Source organism: Erpetoichthys calabaricus, chromosome 7, assembly GCF_900747795.2.
Source record: "Erpetoichthys calabaricus chromosome 7, fErpCal1.3, whole genome shotgun sequence".
Taxonomy (NCBI): Eukaryota; Metazoa; Chordata; class Cladistia; order Polypteriformes; family Polypteridae; genus Erpetoichthys; species Erpetoichthys calabaricus.
In genome coordinates, this window is record NC_041400.2 from 155476659 (window position 1) to 155491434 (window position 14776).

At 37.4% G+C, this 14776-nt stretch overlaps 1 protein-coding gene and 1 long non-coding RNA gene across 3 annotated transcripts in view; one reads left to right on the forward strand and one right to left on the reverse strand.

The window, feature by feature from the left end:
• Window positions 1–471, forward strand: part of LOC127528763 (uncharacterized) — a 32877-nt gene extending 32406 nt beyond the window's left edge. Inside the window, exon 2 of the long non-coding RNA XR_007935379.1 lies at window positions 78–471. This is a non-coding gene — a long non-coding RNA (uncharacterized LOC127528763). The remainder of the gene's footprint in view (window positions 1–77) is intronic.
• The window catches only part of antxr2a (ANTXR cell adhesion molecule 2a), a 310747-nt gene that overhangs the window by 70028 nt on the left and 225943 nt on the right, over window positions 1–14776 (reverse strand). The window lies entirely within an intron of this gene.

The window sequence follows — 14776 nt, forward strand, 5'->3', positions numbered from 1 at the left end:
GACCGCGTTTCTTCAAGCGAGATGGCCTGCATCCGAACAGTTTCGGCGCCCGGGTCCTTTCCGAAAACATATCTAAGGTAATTCATTTATCTTGACTATCTATCTCTACTCTTAACCCCTTCCGAAATGCTACTGCTGTGCTAGGACATGATAATTGTTTAATAAAATCTTCCGTAAAAGTGCACAACATTAATACTATAATAACCAATCTCAATGCATGTAGAAAATCTAGGCAATACGGCATAAACACCAATAATTTAATTAATATTACTACTTTAGATGAACAATGTATTAAAACTATAAAAACAGACTATAGATTAAACAAAAAATACACACAGAGCGGCGCTAATAAAAATAACTTAGTTCCTGTTCCAAATACCAATAACGCACATAGTATTCATCTCTGCCCCTCTGAAACATTAAATATGGCACTATTAAATGTTAGAGCTTTAACTAATAAGACGTTTTTTATCAACAATCTCATTAGTGATAGAAAAATAGATTTTATTGCACTAAGTGAAACGTGGCTTAGCTCAGATGGCGCAGCTGTTTTAATCGAATCTGCGCCTCCGGATTACAGTTTTACTTGTGCGGATCGCCAAGGAAAGAAAGGCGGTGGCTTGGAAAACATTTACTCAAGCCGGTTAAAGTGTAAAGATGTCAATTTTGGTAATTTCAAGTCCTTTGAGTATCTCGTCATTGTTATTCATGGAGATTCTCACGTTCTAGTATTATCCGTGTAAAGACCTCCTAAATTCAACGCGTCTTTCTTTGAGGAATTCTCTGACTTAATGTTAATTTTAATTACGAACTATGACACACTCTTTATAGTCGGTGACTTTGATTTTCATATAGATAATCAGTGTGACCAAAAAGTAAAAGATTTTATGAACCTCCTGGACTCTTTTGATTTGAGACAGCTCGTTAATCAGCCTACACATAAGGCAGGTCATACGTTAGACTTAGTGATTACTAAAGGACTAAAAGTTGATGTAAAACAGGTCATTGATATTGGTCTATCAGACCATTTTCTTCTACTTTTTAATATAGAAATAATGATAGAAAACATTCATGAGAAGCATATTGTTAAAAAACGCTTCTCTGACTCATCAGCAGCCTTAAAACTTACAAACATTCTAAGCAATCAGTCCGTTTATAGTGCCAACTATAATAGTGAGGATAATGAAAATAATAAGGTAGAAAGATTTAATACTAAAGTGAGACCTGCTGTTGACATAGTTGCACCTGTAAAGACAGTCAAAAAATCTTCTAGCATTGTTATACCATGGAAGACCCAAAGAGTGTCTGATTTAAAGAGAACATGCCGTAGAGCTGAGCGTAAATGGAGGATGACTAAACTAACTATCCACTATGAAATATTAAAAGTTAAAATAACAGAATACAATAACACAGTCCATCTTGAGAGGCGCTGCTATTTCTCTAAGATTATAAATAACTAGGGGGCTTCGCCCCCTGCTCGCTTCGCTCGCCAACCCCCGTGTTTGGTTTTCCGGATACACACTTTTAAGATTTTTTCTTTCTTTGAATTGTTGCTATTTCATTAGTTTCACTTTTTTTTCAGAACTTCTGTAAAAACAATATTTGTAATCTTGCGAGTCCCAATATGCTGAATCTTTTTAATGAGGTCAGGATAGGTTTCTCTGTTTGGAATTTCAGCACAGACAAAAAGATCTAAATCATCAGTAGTTAATAATTTTTTTTTACAAAGTAAAAAAGTAAGTAAATTTCTGCATTGGACTCCTGTCTGTAAAGTTGTGCTATTTTCCTCTCACAGTTCCAAAAGTACATGGGGTTACCAAGGTGATACCCCAGCTTTTGTCTAGGTTTTTGTACAAGGGCTAGACAGAACGTTTTTGACTCCTGTAAATTTAGCTTTTAAAATAAGCAGACAGATAAATATATATACATTAACAAAGTAACCAATAAATGCATGTGCGGTAAACTCCGTTTTTGAAATTCTCAAGATTCTTTATTTGTCACATGCATAGTTATACAGGACAACACGCAGTGAAATGCATCCTGATCCGCTTATCAAAAACTGTGCAAAGTTAGAAGAATATCAGTTAGATTAACAAAAAGTCATAGATAGAAAGGTAACAGTATAGTAGAACATAACAAATAAGTACAATTATGTGAATAAAGTAGAATTAAGTGTTAAGGTGCAATAGTGTAGTAATTATTGTGCAAAGCCAAAGTTAGACTGGTGCATAGTTAAATGAGGCAGTTTGTTTGTTTGCGCTACTGCGATCTTTACTTTCTTTTTTTATATTTTCTAATTTTCCTACTTTCATATCCTTTAACTTTCTCCACATGTGTATAGCGCCATTTTTTTTTTTTTTTGAGCCTTTCTAATTTCACTGGTTTCATAGTCACTAATGTGTTTTGTGGACTTGGAAAAGGCATTCGACTGTGTCCCTCGGGGAATCCTGTGGGGGGTACTCCGAGAGTATGGGGTACCGGACCCCCTGATAAGGGCTGTTCGGTCCCTGTACGATCGGTGCCAGAGCTTGGTACGCATTGCCGGCAGTAAGTCGAACCCGTTTCCAGTGAGAGTTGGACTCCGCCAGGGCTGCCCTTTGTCACCGATTCTGTTCATAACTTTTATGGACAGAATTTCTAGGCGCAGCCAGGGTGTTGAGGGGGTCCGGTTTGGTGGACTCAGGATTGGGTCACTGCTTTTTGCAGATGATGTTGTCCTGTTTGCTTCATCAGGCCGTGATCTTCAGCTCTCTCTGGATCGGTTCGCAGCCGAGTGTGAAGCGGCTGGGATGGGAATCAGCACCTCCAAATCCGAGACCATGGTCCTCAGCCGGAAAAGGGTGGAGTGCCCTCTCAGGGTTGGTAGCGAGATCCTGCCCCAACTGGAGGAGTTCAAGTATCTCGGGGTCTTGTTCACGAGTGAGGGAAGAATGGAGCGTGAGAATCGACAGGCGGATCAGTGCGGCATCCGCAGTGATGCGGGCTCTGCATCGGTCTGTCGTGGTGAAAAAGGAGCTGAGCTGCAAGGCGACGCTCTCAATTTACCAGTTGATCTATGTTCCTACCCTCACCTATGGTCATGAGCTATGCGTAGTGACCGAAAGAACGAGATCGCGAATACAAGCGACTGAAATGAGTTTCCTCCGCAGGGTGTCTGGATTTTCCCTTAAAGATAGGGTGAGAAGCTCAGTCATCCGGGAGGGGCTCAGAGTAGAGCCGCTGCTCCTCCGCATCGAGAGGAGTCAGATGAGGTGGCTAGGGCATCTAATCAGGATGCATCCTGGACGCCTCCCTGGTGAGGTGTTCCAGGCACGTCTAACCGGGAGGAGGCCCTGGGGAAGACCCAGGCACGCTGGAGGGACTATGCCTCTCGGCTGGCCTGGGAACGCCTTGGGATTCTCCCGGAAGAGCTAGAAGAAGTGGCCGGAGAGAGGGAAGTCTGGGCATCTCTGCTCAAGCTGCTGCCCCCGCGACCCGACCTCGGATAAGCGGAAGAGGATGGATGGCATAGTCACTAACCTGCTCTGCATGTGTTTAGCATTTAATTACTTTAAGTTTAAAACTTTCGTTATTTTCTGAATTTGCACCTCGATTATTCTTTTTTGCTCTTTTTTCTGTCCAACGCATTTGAGTCTCTTTTCTCCGCGCTGCTTTCTTCTTCGTTTAGATGTCGACATTTAATTTATAATGTACATTATACGCTTTCTATGCGCTGAGAGCCCTGGATCTGTGTGTGCTCATAAGACTGAATATTTTGCTGCCTATTGCCCTATTTGATAGATTGTAAGTAGGGCGTGTCTTTGGTCTTGCGGGTAGACAGAATGACTTCATCCGTTCATTGGTAATTCCATTAAATGCCATCCGCTTTCCACTGCACTAACGTATCGAGTATCTAAATATGCTTGAACTTCATCCTGTGCTTGTCTCTTTTGATAAAGTTACGCGTACTCTATCATGTCCTTTATGAATGTACTTGTAGATGTACTTAATACTCATCACTGATGCACAATACTCGACATTAATATGACAGTCGAATCTTTTTAGTAAATACGGGTTATATGGTACAATCATTGAATTATCGATCATCACAATTTTTTTATCTTTCTTTCCGTGATAAGTGTGTTTTACGTGACGATTATCTCTTCGCCGATAGTCTGGAAAACCATCCATAGTCATATCTGTTGTTTGAACGAAAGCTTTTGGAAATTTTTTTAAACACTTTTTTTCTTTCGAGTCCCAACATGCTGAATCTTTTAAATGAGGCCGTGAGACATGTGTTTAATGACTTTGTACCATAATTCAGGATAGCTTTCTCTGTTTGGAATTTCAACACAGACAAAACGGTCGACATCATCAGCAGTTAATAATTTTTTTGTAAAGTAACCAATAAATGCATGTGAGGTAAACCCCGTTTTTGAAATTCGATCGTGTAAATGTATGCTCGGATTTTTCCCTAATACCGTTTTGAGTTCTTTCATTAAAATTAATACTTTCTGACAAAACAATCTACTTTCGAACGTTGGAATATCTTGTGCCGATGTAGCTGGTGGCCTTTTTTTCTGGAATCTCCGGATTTCTGGCCATTGTGGATTGCATGTCAGTGTAATAAATAACTTTGGCCGTTTGCGCTAATGCGATCTTTAGTTTCTTTGTTTTGACACTTTATTTTTTTTTCTGTTTTCATATTCTGTATCTTGCTCTGCATGTGTTTCGTGCCTCCGTTTTTTTTGCGTCTTTATCTCTCACCTGATCTGTGTGTTTTTTGCCCCCTTGTTTTTTAACATGTTTATGACGTTTTACTTTTTTTTGTACCCATTTTTTTTCTTTCCATTGCTTTTGGGTCTCTTTTCTCCGCGCTTTTCTTTCTTCTTCGTTTAATCGTCAACGTTTCATTTCTACCCTATTCATTTCTACCGTATTGACCTTATATACTTTATATGCACTGAGAGCCCTGGAGCTGTGTGTGCTGCATGACTGCCTTTACACTACTGATTTGTTTTTATTTTGATATTGCTTGTAAGTAGGGTGTGTCTTGCAAAACTCTCGTTCCATGTTCCCGTGAGACGCACCTTGGCAGGTCTCTTTCGTCTCGTGGGTCTTTAAATTATCTTCAGAGAGGATCACGTATCGTAGACTATCAGGACAGGATTTCTTTTTATAACAGAGAGACAATGCTAGTAATCCCAGTGTCTTATTCTCGACGATTGATCGTCTGCTAAACCCTGGTAACTCAAAGGAATGCCTCCTAAGTACTTCCAGTAAAACCTGTGAGGCTATTGCTGTATTTTTCAATCAAAAAATTAATGATATTAGAAATAACATAGTATATCTTCCCAACACTAAGGATCCTCCTAAACCCCAGTATTCCATTATAAACAAATTAAACTCTTTCACTAGGATAGATTTACCTGATTTACATAAAATAATTTCTCAACTGAAACCCTCCACCAGTGTCCTTGACCCAATACCAACAAATTTTTTCAAAGAAGTATCGGGCGTGCTAATTGATAATGTTCTTGACATAGTAAATTCGTCATGTGAATTTCCCCCTGGGATTAATAAAGTATCTATCTATCTATCTATCTATCTATCTATCTATCTATCTATCTATCTATCTATCTATCTATCTATCTATCTATCTATCTATCTATCTATCTATCTATCTATTAGATACGGTGGTCTTCCCAGACTGTCTTAAGACTGCTGTAGTTAAACCCCTACTTAAGAAAAATAATCTCGACCCCTCTGCTCTTGAAAATTTTACACCCATCTCCAACCTGCCTTTCTTAAGTAAAATTCTAGAGAAGGCAGTCATTATGCAGTTAAATGACCACCTCAATAAACATGCTACTCTTGATAAATTTCAGTCAGGTTTTAGAACAAACCACAGCACAGAAACTGCACTCGTTAAAGTAGTAAATGGCTTGCGGGTAAATGCAGACAGAGGCCATTTATCTGTTCTCATCCTCTTAGATCTGAGTCAAATTATCCGCATTTGACACCATTGATCATAATATTCTTAGAAATCACCTTAGTCAATGGGTGGGCCTCTCTGGCAGTGTCTTAAATTGGTTTGAATCCTACCTGGCAGGGAGAAAATTCTTTGTTAGTTGTGGTAATTACAACTCAAAGACACATGATATCCTATATGGTGTTCCACAAGGCTCTATCCTGGGTCCACTGCTTTTCTCAATCTACATGCTTCCGTTAGGTCAGATTATCTCAGGGCACAATGTGAGCTACCACAGCTATGCTGATGACACACAGCTGTATTTATCAATAGCACCCGATGACCCCGATTCTCTTGATTCACTAACACAATGTCTGACTTGTATTTCAGAATGGATGAATAGTAACTTTCTCAAGCTAAATAAAGAGAAAACTGAAATCTTAGTAATTGGCAAAAATGGATACAATGAGGCTATTAGAAATAAACTGGATGCATTAGGATTAAAAGTCAAGACGGAGGTAAAAAGCTTAGGGGTAACTCTTGACTGTAATCTGAATTTTAAATCGCATATTAGTCAGAGGGCGGCACGGTGGCGCAGTGGGTAGCGCTGCTGCCTCGCAGTTGGGACACCTGGGGACCTAGGTTCGATTCCCGGGTCCTCCCTGCGTGGAGTTTGCATGTTCTCCCCGTGTCTGCGTGGGTTTCCTCCGGGCGCTCCGGTTTCCTCCCACAGTCCAAAGACATGCAGGTTAGGTGGATTGGCAATTCTAAATTGGCCCTAGTGTGTGCTTGGTGTGTGGGTGTGTTTGTGTGTGTCCTGCGGTGGGTTGGCACCCTGCCCAGGATTGGTTCCCTGCCTTGTGCCCTGTGTTGGCTGGGATTGGCTCCAGCAGACCCCCGTGACCCTGTGTTCGGATTCAGCGGGTTGGTAAATGGATGGATGGATATTAGTCAGATCAATAGGACAGCATTTTTTCACTTAAGAAAAATAGCAAAAGTTAGACCTCTTATATCGTTGAAAGACGCTGAGAAATTAGTTCACGCGTTTGTTTTCAGTCGGCTAGATTACTGTAATGCAATCCTCTCAGGAATACCCAAAAAAGACATAAATCGTTTGCAAATAGTGCAGAATGCAGCTGCTAGAATCCTAACCAGGAAAAGAAAATCCGAGCACATTTCTCCAGTTTTGATGTCACTACACTGGTTACCTGTGTCATTCAGAATTGACTTTAAAATTCTGCTTATGGTTTATAAAGCCTTAAATAATCTCGCTCCATCTTATATATATCGGAATGTCTGACATCTTATATTCCAAATCGTAACCTCAGATCCTCAAATGAGTGTCTCCTTAGAATTCCAAGAGCAAAACTTAAAAGAAGTGGTGAGGCGGCCTTCTGCTGTTATGCACCTAAAATCTGGAATAGCCTGCCAATAGGAATTCGCCAGGCTAATACAGTGGAGCACTTTAAAAAACTGCTGAAAACACATTATTTTAACATGGCCTTCTCATAACTTCACTGTAATTTAATCCTGATACTCTGTATATCCATTTCATTATATTAACTATTCATGGTGGCTCTAAACTCTGTACTAACCCCTACTCTCTCTTCTGTTTCCTTTTCCGGTGTCCTCATCTACAGAACCGTGATGTTCCAACAGTGATGGATTAAAAGCCAGAAGTTTGCATGACCATCATCATCAACTCCTTCCGTGAGAACCCTAAAAACAAAGAGGACTATTTCATTTATGTTAGGTAGAATGCCCAGAGGGGACTGGGCAGTCTCGTGGCCTGGAACCCCTACAGATTTTATTTTTTTTTGTTTTTTCTGTCCCCCCTGGCCATCAGAGCTTACTGTTTTCTATGTTAATTAATGTTGTCCTATTTTAATTTATTATTTTGTCTTTTATTTTTCTTTTCTTCATTATGTAAAGCACTTTGAGCTACTTTTTGTATGAAAATGTGCTATATAAATAAATGTTGTTGTTGTTGTACTATTAAGTGCTGTTGCTTTATAGCTAAATAGTCTGGGCTTAATGCTCCTTGTATAGTTACAGCCAACATGAAGCATGAACATGGATTTTCCTAGGGAACTGTGATTTCTTCCCACATCCCACAGATCTGAATTTTAGTTTAACTGGGAAACTAAAGACGTAATGTGGTGACAAAAGTAGACAAAATAACAAATGCCTATCTGCCTCTTGGCCTAACTACAAAGTGAACGAACCTCCCATCTACCAGGCAGTGTGAATAATACACTGACCCACCAAAGTTGGCCTCACATCCACTGGCTAGCTGAGGGCTTGCCAAACTGTACACCTCTAAATCCATACACAATTACATAATTGCCCAAAGGGGCTTTAATGTCCGAGATAGGAATTACTTCCAAGGCTGCACTAGTCTCCTTTTGTGCCATGCACATGATGTAGCCAGGACAAGATTCCCATGAAATAGTAATGAACGAGATTGATGTACAAATGGAAATATGTTCAGTGAATGTTCAAATATATTACTAAATATAAAAAAAACCATATTCCCCAAATTTTAAGAATATAAAAATATAGGCAAGCTGGACCGGTTACAGTTACATTAATACTAGCTAACATTGCATACCTGCCTGAAATAAGAATATTCTTCTAAATCAACAAAGCATAAACAAGTATGTTTCATAATGCAGAATTACAGCTACAAGACGTACCTTGCAAATATTTAAAATAGGTCTCTGTCTCTCTCTCTTGTTCAGGTTTATGAAATGAAGACAGTGCTGCACATACACACAAAGAATATGACTGAGGTACAGCATTCAGGTTAAAAATAATCACATAGAGGTCATTTAGTCCACTCCAAGTCACAAACTGCATGTATGGTAAATTTATACTGTACATGTGGAAGAAATATAAATTACCAATCTTGGTTGAAATATAAATTACCAATCTTGGATGAAACATAAATTACCAATCTATAGAAATTAAGTATTAAAGTTGACAGTCTTAATATAAATATAAACATTATAAATGTACAACTTCATTTTTTAATGAACTAAGATTATTTTGCTTGATTATTTTGAATGGGTGGTAAAATTTGAACTAGCACTTGTCCTTTAAATCCAAAGTTTTTAACAAAAAGCTAAACGTCTGAAAAGCATGAGGTTGTGGTGTAGGTTTAAACTCTTCCAAGCAAGTCACACTTTTGAAATATGGCAACATTAAACCACTTACAGTGGAAGTATGAACATAGTGATCAAATGAAGCGTATTTAACTGTGGTTGCATGTCTCGCAGGTGTGTATAGATTGTTCCTATTTATCTGATGCTTTAATAAAATGTAACAAGTAAATAAATTAATACATAACCACAGAATACAATGGAAAGAATGACAGATTGTAAGAGTAAGACAAAATTTAATTAATAGGCCATGCTTGATCACATTTTGACTTTAATACACACTGATGAAAGTAACATTGGCATGGCACAGCCAGTTGATTAGAAAATGCACTGAAAGCCAGTAAACAGACGAACATCATGTTAAATAAAATCAGAAATGCAGCGTATAAACTGTGTGATGCAAATAGTCTGGTCGAACTGCAGGTACCAGCCTTTCTGAAAGCTTTGAGTTGTTTAAGAGATGAGCAGAATGCTGCTGTCTTTAAAAACATTTCTAAGTACCACATGCTAAATAATACCATATATCATGTTGCTTTTTTCATTTATTAAATTCATATAGTTTAGTAGTATCAAAAATAAATGTAATCTGAATTTTCAAAAGTAGATTAAATGTATTCATATGTGAGTAATTTTAAATCATAATTAGAAATCAACATGTCAAAGAGGCTACAAATACTAATCATGTTAAAAACACAGTGAAACCAGTTTTGTTCAATGATGATAAGTACATTTTTATTCCTTTATTTATTCATGACTGAAAAATGTCAGATCATTATATGGGTAAATCCAGATTCAGTGCACATATTTTTATTTATTTTTGTATGCCTTGCAACTGAATTGTGAATATGTTGCTTTAAAAGATTACAACACATCACAACTAATTACATTTATTTAGAATGCAGGAAGAATAGGTGATGAGTGAGACTGAAATGGCAACATTATAATATAAAAGCTAACACTTTGGGAAGTAACCCATGTTGCCTCTCCTCATAATCTAATTTTTTTATTAATCTAGTGTATGTTTAATACACAGTATATCCATCCAAATTAATTTTCATAATTGAATTATGTCTAAAATACAGTAATCCCTCACCTATCGCGGGGGTTACATTCCAGAGCCCCCCGCGATAGGTGAAAATCCGCGAAGTAGCGACCTATATTTATTTTATTATTTATACATATTTTAAGGCTTTGTAAACCCTTCCCACACTCTTATAAACCTTTCTCACTCTCTTGTTAACCTTTCCCACGCTCTTATAAACACTTCCTATGCTCTTAAACACTTTCTACATTCTTAAACACCTCAGACCAACACTGCGCACTGCACGCAGCGATCAGACGTCAATGTGTCTGCACTCGCTTTGTGAAGGGGGGCAGCTGAACTCACGCTGAGCAGAAATGGACTTTGTGCTGCTTCTGCCAAAATGCCTGCTTGTCGCTCTGCACGTTTGGAAGGAGGAGGAGTGTGTGTGTGTGGGTGTGTGAGAGCTGAACGCACCTTCGCTCAAACCCCCCCTCCCCGGAAGTGCAGTACACTTCTGCCACTTCGCATTGTCAAGGGGGTGGGGAGCTGAATGAACGCTAAGGAGAAGTGGACTTTGTGCTGGCTTTGTGCTGCTTGTCGCTCTGCGTGTCAATAATTTTAAGCCTGTACATCACCAATTTTCCTGTCTCACTGTCTTGTCTTGCGTGAAGTTAAAATGTTTTATAATAGTGAGATGTTACTCATATCCTTAGCCCAACATCCACATATCATATGTGTTAACAAAGTGTGTTTTATAAGTGTACATGTGTTTAAAGCATGTGGGATGGGTATTTTAAGGCTTAAACTATAAAAATGTTTATTATATGGTCTTTCTATATCGCGGATTTTCTCCTGTTGCTGATGGGTCTGGAACATAACTTCCGCGATAGGTGGGCAATCACTTGTATTTAAAAACCCGCGAAGTCGTGAATCCGCGAAAAGTGAACTGCGAAGTAGCGAGGGATTACTGTATTGTGAATAATGTCAAAATTAAAATATAAAGTATCAAGAAAGCCAAAATACATATCCAAAACCACAGTTATATGCAGGTTTATCATATACTGTAAATGTTGTATAGTTATACTAAGATAGTACTGTGTGCACTTATTCTTCTTCTTTTATAACAGGAACTACTATTTAATACTAGAAAATTGAAAAATTAACATTTACAATAATTTCTAGTAATTGAATTAAGCCAAGATAAACCAATCAAGGAACAGCATTTTGATTTTAATAAAAGATGAAAAAACTAAAATGCTGAGATGGGACCTCTTACATCAGTGAAAGGGGCACAGCTCAACATCAACTCACATAGTATCAAAGAGGTCACACAGTGCAATTCAGATTGAACTATAGCATTCAGCAAGCAACTACAAGTTTGCCTGAGTAATAAAAAGAACAAGTGCAAATATTAGAGCATAACTACATGATATAAATGAAAAACTATGGATCTTAATTTAAACAGATCAATAAATAATACATTTTTATTCTCATTGTATTTAGCAGTAAAACACAGCACATGAATTTGCAGCAATAAATATGCAAATTGGTAATGGTGCATTCTATTTGAATTTATAAGCTTTGTTCCTCAACGTTTTGGCTAAACAACTATGCTTTGATAAGATTTTAGTATTAATGACATAAAGTTTTCTCTTGAATGGAATGAACTGAAATAAATCATACTTAAGTCACAGCCTCAATTTATCAAAACATAGTATCATTCAGTATGCATGTTATTATTTTTCTGTTTTATTTTTCTTTTAAAACCATGCACAACATATTAACATATAGACTAACTTTCATAACATAATACAGCTTCAAGAACAACACATTAAAAAATTAAGAGTAAGAGAAATCTAGCTAAATTTTACAGGTGCATTTTTTAAAATTTATAAAGGTATCCAACGTTTTCAGCTAGTAAGCCAACAAAATAAGTGCTCTTTTCAAATATATCACTAGGAGCATAATTTCACTCATCTAAAAAAGATAAGAGGAAATGAGCAACGTTACTTCTCAAGGCTGAAGCACCAGCCGCCTGCCTAATTAATAACCCTGATAAACACCTCTTGACAATCAATTAAGATTCATGACAGGAGTCATCCCCATCCCCCTTCTGATCCACTCACTGCCACTTTTTCTCCCAGAAACACACACACATATAACACACACACACACACACAAACGCATGTTTGCACATGACACACACACACATGCGCGCATATACACCATGCTGGGAAGTGAAAGCTCAGAGGGTTCCAAAACTTAATCCTGTTACCAGCAGCCTTTGCTGTTTCAGGAGCTTCACAGATTAACACAGCAGACATTATCGAATTTACAACCAGCCGCCCGGACATCTGCCCTACTTTTAGCAGTTAATGTAAAAGGAACTAATCTGGTTAAGAGCAGAGGGCCATTTCATAAATCTATGCACCAATGACTGTTAAAGCTGTCATGTCTCCTCTGGATAGCAGAAGCTGAATTAAACTGTCAGCCTTCTACTTACTGCCTGTTAAGGGTAACAAGCCATTCCATACACAGTTCTGTACTAATGAGGCAGTCCCACTAAAGCAAGTTACATGAAACAAGAATGGGATCACATTAGAAATGGACTCAGATGCAGCATTCACTTCCCTTTCATGGGGTAGCAGGTATCCAATTCAAATGCAGCAGGTTTACAACATTTAAATCAATCTGAGAAATGCTTTCTAAAATAACAGAAATAGTGAATGAAAATATGACAGAAAAATAACAAGCTTTGAAATTTCAGTCTAAATTATGGTAGTCATTTTACTTAGTATTAATATTTAATTATTACCAGATGCCTGTTTGTGCTTTGAAACATTATGCAGTAAAAAAAACCAGAAGATAAGCAACCAGAAACATGTTCTTAAAATGTGCAGTATATGTTTAATGTAAATATACCACACCTCTTTTTAAACTGATCCCAGTAACTAACTACAGTATATACACTAAGGAACTATTTAAATAAAATAATGGGCTTTGGCAATTCATTTGCTGTGCATTTCAATTGTACAGCAAAACAAATATAATGAATGATTACCTTCTACTTTACTATCAGATAATTTAAACTCCCAGACATGGCTGGCATAATTCTTTCATTTCTTATTTAAGTGATTAGTAACTGCTAAGTTCTTAAATAAGCTCCAGGCATTAAGCACTATTCCTTTCAATTATTTCATTGCTAATCACATGAGCTTCTTCTACTGTATAAAAACGACCACTATCTTGCAGGAGGATAAAACCACCACTGCCGAAGCCACAGTGTTCAAGGAAAAAAAAAATAGCAGTGTTGCTTAAATCAGGCACATATCTGTTTTGAAGTGCCAAGCCAAGTCCATTCAGAGTATTCTGTTAAGCAGAGCATTAATAAAATTAACTAGATTGTTAGGCTCATATGACAAGACATGTTAAAAATAGGCTCAAATTGTATAACATGTTCACTTGTCATCCCTTAACGCTTTAATCAAATCTTTCAGAATAAATACAGCATGCAATGAGCAATTTTAAAAGAATGCTGTACATAAATAAAATAAAATAATGAAATATGTCAAACAACAAACAAACCACAATTCCTATTTATCAGAACATTTCCTTGTATATAATACTGTTTTAATTCTATATTTTAGTTATCCATCCAAGTAAATACTATTTTAAGAAATAATATTTTTGGCATTTACTAAATTCAATTAGCATAAGTCTCAGAGAAAAAAAAATGTTTTAGACCCACCTAATCCAATTCAGGGACACAGGGGGCCTGGAGCCCATCATGACATTAAGGGGCTCAAGGCAAGAAGGAACCCTGGACAGGGCAGCAGTCTATTGCACAACCCACTCATGAAGGTTAACTTTAGAACTGACAAATAATCTAAAATGTGCGTCTTTGGCAATGTCCATGAAAAACTCATAATAAAGAGAGCATTAAAACTCCACACTGGGAAGGTAATTTAATCTAGGACACTAGACTCTGATACTGTCTAGGATTTCGATTGTAAATTATGTTTCTTAAAAAGGTGACTAAATACTGTATGCGTAAATAAGAGTTGAAACCACAAGTTTCGTTTACAGTCTAGCAGTAAAGAACTACTGAAAATAAAAATAAATATATAACATTTGTGACACACACCCCATGTGCATTGATTATTGACACTAGATTTAGTAATGAAAGGTATTTTCTTACATATTTAAGAACTGAGTATATACAGTATGTCTGTCTAGAACTCCATAGGTTTTTTACTCCCAAAGAGTGATTAGATTTTTGACAAACGTCAAGAACACATATCTGTATGTATAGCTTTTGGCATTTCAACAAGGGGCACAAACTGTTTACTGCTGTTCAGTAACCTCACTGTGGCTGTCCAACAAAACAAATATAAAAGACAGATTTCTTGAAAAGGGTAAACTATGAACTTTTAGACAATGCAGTACAATGTTTTGTAATTCATGCAAGTAATCAACATCAAGACCCTTGACACCCTTATCTCTCTCTTTTTTCACATCCAAAAAAGGATGAGACTGGTAAGGGGTGCAGGGCATTTCGCTACTTGTATAGTCATGACAAGTCACATAGTTTTATGCAAAGACAAAAATACTGAATACAAAGAAGTTCATATGAAAACATAC